Raw genomic sequence first — 10933 nt, forward strand, 5'->3', positions numbered from 1 at the left:
ATCAATGGCTCTGCCAGCCTCGAGTTTAAGAGTACTGGAACCCTCAAGGGCTCGTGGTGGCTCTTAGAACTTGCCCTCGCCGGTGTATTTGATTTTGCTTCAGAGCTCTCAAGTGATGTCGGAGTTAAACGTCCACAGGCCGCGTTAGCTGGAGCGGTGGGAGTTGGCGTTCAGCAGATGGGAAGAGCGGCAGGGTACGGAGACGCCTGTTTCGCCGCGATGGTGTTCTGTGTTTAATTGTATTCACTCAATTGTTCGGATGAACACAGTGCACTGAACTGTCTTCCTAATCCGCTGCCTGGGTTTTCACCACACACAGCCACCAATTAATTAACCAATTTAGCCTAACTAGGGTTTTCTGCAAATCCCGCCAGAGCGATGATACTTCCAACAGTTTTTTAACATGCGAAAATTGGGTGAAGTCTTCAATCAGTTTCCATGGAACGAATATATTGGATTTGCTTCATACGTTATTTGGAAGAGCCGCAAAAGGCTTGATGCTAACACAGGAATTCGCCCAAGTTGCTCAATTTTATGGCCCTTTTTTCTATGGTGGGTTGGGGAGGGTCCCTTACTGCAAAGACGTGTAAGTCCCTGTTGCTGATCTGAAAATGGACTTTTCTCTAGGAAACTTGACAAACTGTTATAAACATGGCAAACGTTTAACGTTTCATCCCTCAAAAAGATAAATGTTTCCTGACCAGGCAAGTAAAGTGACACTGACAGACTTTATTATTGTCAGTTTCCTCATGGATTTTTCATTCGGAATCCACTGAGAAGCATTCTTTTGTAGTTTTGTCTGTCAGTGTGTGCTTATAAATCACTGTATTGTTAATATGTTTTACTATTTAATGCAAAAATGTGGCCAAGCTGTATACTAACAAATCAATACAGGAATACATACTTGTAATTCACAAAGTGATCTGGATTGGATATGCCTCTGGTCTGATTGTCCACATGTTTCTTGATTTTTCTAGGTCTGCTTATGAACTTTCTTGCTTCCAAGATAAAAGCAAACACTTCTCTCTCTCTCTCTGTTTTATTAAACAAACAAAATATCAAGACAAATCTAAAAAGAATTACAAAAGTTCAGATAAAAAATAGAAATTTGGAGTGTACATACATGTAAATATATGAATATGTACATCACCTTATGGAGAAATACACTTCAAATATCCATTGTTTCCATTGGCTATAAAATGTCACTGTTTCAAAGTTTCAAATTTAATATGGCTAATAAAAGATGGTCAATTTTGACTAAATTTATTCTTCATTATAAGGGTTTTTTTAAAGCTTTTCTGTGTTAATTTTTAAACCATCTGCCTACATTTTTAAATATAACTGGTCCAGTAAAATTTGTGCTTTAGTTTTTCACTGTTTCGGGATTACAAATCTCATAGCTAACAATAGCAACTGAAGAAATGTGTGAAACTGCATCAGTTTACATGCCTTAGGAAATATAAACAATAAACTAACAATGGCCTTGTGCATTTTTATTGAAGGACCAGTCTAGCCAAATGTCTGGGAAAGTTGCAAAATTTTATCTTATGGCAGCCACTATTAGAAGACTCGGAGTCTCAGCTATGCACAGACAGGAATAGATTTTGATAAACATGTTGATTTATGAAGTTCATTTGTTTTTTTTCTGGTCTATGACCATAAAGCAAATAAATACAATACAATACAGTACAATAGACTTCATTGTGAAAGGTTGTCAGGTGACCTTCCCAATTTCTTTAAAAAAACTTAAACCAAAGAGATTGAGTAATTGGGCGATGCCAAAGCACTTCTCTTTTGAATGATGTTTAAGTGTTACTCAAGAGAGCACAGCTTTAACAAGAACACCCACACACTTTTTATAGTTTTGGGGAAAAAAACTATCTGATTATTAATCCAAGGACAAATGAAAATACAATACTTGAGAATGTAGTCTTCCAATTTTGGAACTGGGGTGTATTTTGACTTGAGAAAATTTCTTGCGCATAGCCTCAAATGGTTGTCATGGTAAGATGTGTCCATTTACAAAGAAAGTGTTAGACATTTATGACCAATCACAAAACGCTTTGTTCTCAGAAGACTAAACATAATTTACCAAAAGCCTGAATACGAAACAGTGATGAGGCCCACCTGTTTTCTGGTTTGTCCAACATATCACCCATTTGTGGCCTTAGTTCAACATTTTTATTTATGATATGAATGAACAGGTATATACAGTATATAAAGCTTATCTTTATATATATATAAAGTTCTAAGCTTATCTTTATATATATAAAGATAAGCTTCAGGAATAAGATGCTACTGAACTTCTATTTGACTGGGGGAGAGTTGTGGAGGGATAGCAATGGCTAGTTGAACTAGCTAGGGTCAGGAAATGGGTTGAGGCAAAAATTCTGACCAATGGGAAAAGAAGCTACACAAAAGATCTTCAGAATTGCAGCAATTCAAACAAAGAGACTAGTAGATTGGAACAAAATTGAAAATAAGTAAGTTTACTCCCCCAAAACAAATGATGTGAGATCAATCAGATGCAGAGCTGGTCCTGGACTAGAACCCTTATGTGAGAATAGATTTCATAAATGAATATAGGACCTTCCATACTGGCATTTGAGAAGTATGAAAGGAAAGAGGAATAGCTAGGAAATTTTAGACTATGAGATAATGCTCTTAAAGGAGCCTCTTACAGACTTCCAAACATGTGCATTACATCAGTAGTGAAGCATGCATTCCTCCCCGCATTCATCTCCCTTCCTCCCATTCCTTGCTTTAGAATCTCTTCTGGTATATTAGAATAAGAGTTTCCTAAGCCAGTTTTTCAAAGACATTCTGAGCATGTATAGTTTCACATCAGAAACTAATTTCAATCACATCCCCATCATGACTACTGGGATAAAATGGAGTTTGCTATTTTTATGTTTGTTCGTTTCTTTGTTTTAATGAATTGAACCCAAAAGGAAACTAGTAGCCAATGCAGCTTGTAGAGCAGAGGTATAACCTGTGCCATCCCAGGGGCACACGTAACTGCCCTTGCTACCACATTCTGCACCAGCTGAAGTTTCCAGATGCAGCCCCATTTATTCATGAGGCTTCAAGGGCAGCCCCATTTATTTATTTGTCATATTTATATGGCTGCCTCTCTCACAGAATGTGACTCTAGGTGGCATACAATAAAAAAACATAGCAATACTAAAAAAATTCTACAATTAAAAGCATTAATATTATTATTGAAAGGCTAGAAGAGAGCATTGGATATTACAAACAATGGAGCCACCTCATCAGTTCAACATTCCCTTGAGACCCCCAGGCCTGTTGACACAACCAAATTTTGAGGGACTTCCAGAAGGCTGGCAGAGATGGGACCAATCTCATTCTGGGGGCGTATAATGTTTTACAGGGTGGGTGCCATGGCAGAAAAGACCCATCTCCTGGGTCCTGCTAGATGTAGTTCCTTAGCAGATGGGACCCACAACATACCTCTTCTGCCAGACCCAATGGGATGGGCTGATGTAATCAGGAAGAGGCAGTCCCTCAAATAACCTGGCCCCATGCCACGAATGGCTTTGAAGGACAAAATCAGCACCTTGAATTGGACCTGGAAGCAAACTGGCAACAAATGTACCTCGTGGAGCAGTGATGTAATGTGTGCCATTCTAGGGGCACACGTAACTGCCCATGCCACCTCATTCTGTACTATCTGAAGCTTCTGGATACTCTTAAAGGGCAGCCCCATGTAGAGTGCATTACAGTAGTCCACCTGGGTGGTGACCAGGGTATTAATGACCATGAACAGAGCTCCCGATTCAGGAATGGGCTCAACTGGCACACAACACGAAGCTGTGCAAAGGCCCTCCTAGCCACAAGTGTTACCTGTTCCTCTAGCAGGAGTCATGAATCCAGACAGACTCCCAGATTGCACACCTTTAAAGATGGTAAAGTCCCAGATCCAGAAGGTGCTAAAATCCAAAGCCACTCAGTCTTGCCAGGGTTCATGTTATGGAGGTTGAACGCGAGGAGGGAGGAGGTGCCTTCCAGGGGAAGAAGTGCATTCACAGTGTGGGGGACCTTGGGCGCACAGCCAAGAGAGTCAGGCAGGATCCGCCTTAGAGACTTCTGGAATTTATCCCTTAGAGCCTGTTCAATCAGTTTGGCAAGATTCTCTGTGTACGTGAGAAGCAATAAAGACTAGAGCTTATTCCGGGCTCAGCATCTGTTTCTCCACCTAAAACCTGACAGTTCAGCTGAAGCTGTTGTTCCCCATCCAGCCCCACAGCCTCCAGACACTGGGACAGAGCATCAACAGTATCACTTAGTTCACCAGAGGCAGAGATGTATATTTGAATATTGTCAGCATACTGATGTTACCTCACCCCGTGGCGATGAATGATCTCACCCAGTGGCTTCATGTAGATGGCAAACAGGAGCAGAGAGAGTACCGAACCCTGCAGAACCCCACATAGTAGGTGCCAAGGGTGGGACCTCTCATAATCAACACCAACTAGTACTGGCCCCGCAGAAAGGAAGAGAACCAGCACAATACAGTGCCACCCACTCCTACCCCACAGAGCTGATCCAGAAAGATACAATGGTTGATGGTATCAAATGCTGCAGAGAGGTCAAGTAGAGCGAGGGCAGATGCAATACCCCCATCCCACTCCCACCAGAGATCATCCCAAAGTGTGACCAATGCTGTTTCTGTCCCATACCCAGGCCTGAATCCTGACTGGAAGGGGTCAAGATAATCCGCTTCATCCAGGGCCTGCTGAAGCTAATGCACAACCACCTTCCTCACAACCTTTCCTAAGAAAGGGAAATTCCGCCCAGAGTCCCCTTTTTGGGGGAGATGGGCAGTGATAGAAATTTGAAAAAATAGAAAAAATAATAAAAATTTGGGACACTGGATGGAAATTGTCTAGTGTGGGGGTCCAGCGATGGCTTCTTGAGGAGAAGGCAAACCAATGCCTTAAAAGGCAGAGGAACAACCCCCTCCCTCAAAGAAGAATTCACCATCACTAGAACCCAACCATGCAACATCCCCTAGGCAGCTGTAACTAGCTAGGAGGGGCATAGATCTAATGAACAGGTGGCTGAGCTTTCAGTCGTGAGGACCCTGTCCACTTCTTCAGGCCCAACAGGTGCAAACTGTTCCCAGATAACTGGGCAGGACTGTACCCCTAGGCATCTGCACTGAACCTGTATCAAGGCTGGCATCTAACTGGGAATGCATTTGAGTTATTTTGTCCAACAGATGCTCTGCAAATTCCTCTGCATGGCCTTGTAGGTGAACTTCCAAGTCCTCCTTCCCCAGAAAGGATTGAGGTACCCTAAACAAGGCGGCCAGATGGTTATCTGTGGACACAATAAGGGTGGAGAAGTAGCATCACTTCATTGCCCTTACCGCCACAAAGCAGGCCTTAATAGCAGCTCTAATCTGTGTTAGGTCAAGTTAATCCTTTATTGACCTCCAGAGATGCTCTAGAATCTCTTCTCCTGTTTCACTCCCTCAACTCTTCTATAAATCATGGTGAGTGATGGGATCCATGGGAAGAGAGAGATTGCATGGGCGTGATCTGATCCAAAGCCTCAGCTGCCCTCTCATTCCAAGTAACAACCAAGGCCTCAGAAGGACCATGCAGCAGACCATCAGGAAGAACTCCCAGTTTCCTCTGAAACCCATCAGGGTCCATCAGTCACTGAGGGCGGATCAATCTAATAGGTCCCACCCCTTTATGGCAGGGGGCAGCTCCAGAGACTCTCATGGTGACCAGGGCATGATTTGACCATGACAGGGAGGCCATAGAGAGCTCCCTGAACTCCAGATCACATTGCCACTGCTCCTACAAGAAAACCAGCTCAGGTGTGTGACTACTATCCTGTGTCGGGTCCTGGATGATCTGGGATAGGCCCGTAGCTGTCATGGTGGCTGTGAACTCATGAGCCACCTCAGACCCTGCTCCAGAGAAGGCAAATTGAAGACCCCCAGGACCATAAACCTAGTGAACTCCACTGCCAACCCCAAGACATAGTTGAGGAGCTCAGGCAGGGAGGTTGCTACATAGCACAGAGGCTGGTACAATAGCAACAGACCCAATTGCTTCCTAGAACCCAACTTAAGGAACAGGGTCTCATCCGGCAACTTGTAGAGCAGCACCCCTGAAAGCTGTAAGAGATTCCCAAATGACAGCTACCACACCCCCGCCTCTATGCTGGAGTCTCAGCTGATGCCACACCCAAAGCCTTTGCTCTGGACCCAGGTCTCGGTAATACATGCCAGGTCAGCCCTCTCATTCGTGATTAAATCACAGATGAGGGAGGCCTTTTTATAGGCTGATCTGGCATTTAGCAGCAGTAGCCAAAAGCCAGGGCCTCTGAAGGTCTGCTGGCCAGGAAATGGGCTTGAGTTCCAGGGGCCAGAATGCGGAACTGGTTTAAGACACTGGGCCTGCCTTTCCCATGTGCAGACTGCCCCCAGTCTCCCACCATATCTTCCCATCCTCATCCTCATCCCCATCGCGATATTCAAACCTGCCCTTGGTCCCCCTGAGGCCTGTACTCCCCTCACCCTATGCCCCTGGTTCCCAAAACAGGGGATCCTCACATCTCCTCAATAACATCAAACATTGCCAAAGGGTAGAGAAACTGGGTTCCCTGGGCACTTTAACTCAAGCTCTCAGTGCCACAGGGAAACTCAAAAACCCACCCCTCTTTCATAATCACCCATCAATGCCCCTCCCAGCTGTTCTCACTAGGCTGGCCAGGAGTTGCCTCTCTTCCATACCAACCACACCAACATCCCAATTCCCCTCACCCTCCTTCACCTGGGGAGAGAATCAGTTCCTACTGGGGGGAAAAAACCCCATCCAAACACAACTTTGCCTGTCTGTCCCTAGTCCATCCACTAGGTGGCATCTGCACAATGAATGTAACCAACCACAAAATGGTCGCCATGCTTTCCTTTTCAGACCCTAGCCAATAAGAAGAAGACAAAATGGCTTCTGCAAAAAGAGTCCATGGCGATCTTTAGGCATGAACCTTCCTCTGCCACTACTCCCTCCCGATTCAGCCAGTAGCACACTTCCAACACTCCCAAGGGGGCAACAAAGCCATTCTTCGAGGCCTGGACAATCTGGATGCCATAAAAAATGTCATACCATCCTTTGATGGCTTAGACCGAGCAAGTGCATGCCATCAACATTACTACTGCTACTGGTGCCAATGTGCATCTGGAATATCTGCATTGACAAAAAGATCCCGGCAGGTGAAATGCCCCTCTCACTGACACCACTGCCTGGGCCTCCAACAATGGCATCTGGCACCACCATGATGTCCACCTGAGCATTGACCGAATCTGTGTCAGTCCAAAACTTTCCTTCTCCCCCCAAATGACCCCAGCACAACTCCTGCTACTGATGTAAGTCTGTGGGAGCAACAGACACACACAACTCTGCTCTCTCACAGTGAGCAGCCCAAGAAGGAACATGAGATGCACAGTCCAGCTGATCTGGTTTGGGTTCCAATCCAGGGCAGTCCAGTCCAGTCCAGGAGACTGAAAAAGAGATTGAAAAGGACCAGGTAAGTGCAAAAGCCCGCCAACCAACAGCATACTCCTTGATCTTAAAACATACAAAATCCTTCTGCAACATACAAAATCTATCCATCCATACTCAATCCTGGCAAGATTGAGTCGTTCTGGAATTTGGGGGCCCCTGGATCTAGTGATTTTTCATCTTTAACTCTAGATGGGGTAGCATTTCCCCAGAGAGAGTTGGTGCACAATCTGAGGGTCCTCCTGGACACACAACTACTGCTCAAAGAGAAAGTGGCAGCTGGGGCCAGGGGGTTCTTTGCATGGATTCGTCTTGTGTGTCAGTTGCACCTACTCCTGGACCAGGAGGCTCTGCTCTTTGTCACTCATGCCTTAATCACTTCCTGACTGGATTACTGTAATGTGTTTAACCATGGGGCTGCTCTTGAAGAGCATTTGGATTCTTCAACTGATTCAAAATGCAGCGGTGTGCAGTTTTGAGTACTCCAAAGTTTGCCCTTGAAATACCACTGCTGTGTGAGCTGCATTGGCTTCCAATATGCTTCTGAGTGCAATTCAGGTTGTGTTTATCACCTTTAAAGTCCTGCATGGCATGGGGCCAGGTTAGTTGTGGGAACATCTATCTCTGAGGGTTTCTGCCCATTCTATCAGATCTGACAGGTGGGCATGCTCTGGGTCCTCTCTATTAAACAGAGCCATCTTCTGTAACAGCCTCCCTCTGAGATTCAGAGAGCTCCGATCTTCTTGTCCTTCTGGAAAACAGTGAAAACCTGGCTTTTACTCCAGGCATTGGATATGAGAGTATGGGATGTACTTTTGCAGAATCCATTTGTATTCTTTCAGTAGAGATCTGGTAACCCTAATAATTCAATTGGGGAAAGTCAAACATATATTTTTTTCCAACTTACCAAAAATGCTTGTGTTTGCAGAGTTGTTCTCAGACCCTTCTAAAATACTTGCGCAGATGGGTTTTCTGAAAATATCCATATGCCATCTAAATACATTAGTATGTTTTTATCCAGACTATCAGAAAATATTTCATTCATGAATCTGGAAAAGACCGCACCACAATTAACCAATCCAAACAGCATTATTATGTATTTAAATTTGACATACCTGGTATCAAAGATATTTAAATATTTGCGTCCCTCTTTCATTGTGGTCAAATTGTACACAGTTTTCAAATCCAGTTTCATGAAAATGCATGCCTTTTGAAGATCAGAAAAACGACACATAGTGTAGTGATCTCTAATGATTATCCCTTTTAGGGATGAAAAATGTGGGCACAGATGCTGGAGATTTTGAATTGGTGTCCACTGCATGTTTTATCATTTGGGCATCATTGTGCTTAGGAGTAGGCACTGATGGAAGCAAAGAAGGCAATCAGGCAGCTAGATGATGCATTGCACTTTCTCTTGCCCTATGTCTGGACCAAATGGTAGTCTTTTTTCAGCCTCTACTCACAGGACAGTGGGCTTAGTTATTGTGCTGCCACCAGTGGCCAGCCAAGGGCCAACAGAATTCTTCAAATTCTTTAGGATTTGAAGACAAAAGCCTCATACTAGAGTGAAATGTGAAGAAGCCTTTATTAAATGAATATTAAGAGAGTCAACAGAGAGAGGAAGAAAGATACACCAATCAATTTCCCTTCTGTTTGTCAGGAATCCCAAGAATGGCAGCAGATAAACCCCTGGAACCAGCAATTGTGCAGCACCCTTTTAGGAACATGGGTCTATGCTGACGTTCAAACTGGAGGCCTCTGACACCTTTTTATACTAAGAAGAGGCGGAGTACAAACAATAACACCTAGGCATAGCTTGGTAACACATCTTACCAGGGCCTTGATCATAACTTTAGACAGTGGAATCTCTGCTAAGGATATTTTTATGGAAGACAGAGGGTCTAGGAAACAACACTGGAAAGAGTCTGATGATATTTTTGGTCAATACCTTGGAGACCCAGGTAAGTGACCTTTTGCTAAGAATATGTTATGAGAACATTGCTTCTAGTATGCTTATTCTCCTCCCCTTAGCTGTGTTAGATTGGGGAACTGGTGTTGTCCTCTTTACCTTAATTGCTATAGGTAAGTTTACAGATAAAAGGCAAGCAAGGGTGATAAACAATACAGTGATGCAATCCACAAAGCTTGCTAAATAAGTTTTGCATACATGTGGAGGAATTTGCAAGAAAAGCTTGCTCAGTTACATAGAAATTGCCTCAGCTGGCTAAATAACCCTTTTGTCATTTATCTAGATGACTTATTAATATTCTCTGAGGATGCTACAACTCATGTAACCCATGTACGTAATGTCTTACAAAGACTGAGAGAGAACAAACTGTTCGCCAAGTTAGAGAAGTGTGCCTTCAATTTAACTGAATTACATTTCCTGGGCTATAGAATATCAACAGAAGGCATATCCATGGATCCTTCAAAGGTCCAGGCAATTCTCTCTTGGCAACCCCCCCCCCCCCGCAATGTGAAAGATGTACAAAAATTCCTAGGATTCACCAATTTTTATAGAAAATTTATACATAAATTTAGTGACAGGGCCAAGCCTCTCACACAGCTTTTGAAGAAAGGATCCAAATTCCTTTGGGGGGAGAGGGAACAAGCAGCCTTCCAAGAATTTAAGCAACTCTTTGCATCCCAACTGCTTTTAAAGCATCCTGATACCACGAAGCAATTCATAATGCATTCAGATGCTTCAGATTTTGCTATTGCTGCTGTTTTATTGCAATATACTGACAAAGCAGGGAAGACATTGCTTCCTTGTGCCTTTTTCTCTCACACGCTCTTGCCGACAGAGAGAAACTATGATGTTTTTAACAAGGAGTTGCTAGCAATTAAAGCAGCATTTCAAGAGTGGAGGCACTGGCTAGAAGGTGCAACCTTTGCTGTGAAAGTTTGCACTGATCACAAGAATTTACAGCTTCTACAAAACACCAGATCCCTCACCCCACGCCAAATCAGATGAAGCCAGTTTTTCTCCTGTTTCAATTTTGTTATTTCTTATGTTCCCGGGCGCAGAACCGTTTGGCAGATGCCTTGTCTCAATCCATTCAGGCAACCCCGCTACTCACCAGGAGGTCCAGGCTACTATATTACAACCTCACAACTTTGATCAGTCTATGAGGGGGAACCAGACAGAGATTTTAGCAGCAGGCAGACAAGCAGAGGACCTATTTGCAAGGGTCAAAGCTCAGCAGCAACAGTACCTGTACACCAGGGCCAGGTTGAATGACCTCCAGAGGGGTCTACAAGTCACCGAATACCCATTTAATGTGGAAGCAGGAATCCTCTGGCATAGGGGGCGATTATACATTCCCCCCTCATTGAGGGAAGAAGTACTGAGACTTTGCCATGACCATCAAACGGCAGGGCACAGAGGTGTT

This window comes from Candoia aspera, chromosome 1 (assembly GCF_035149785.1).
Source record: "Candoia aspera isolate rCanAsp1 chromosome 1, rCanAsp1.hap2, whole genome shotgun sequence".
Classification (NCBI taxonomy): Eukaryota; Metazoa; Chordata; class Lepidosauria; order Squamata; family Boidae; genus Candoia; species Candoia aspera.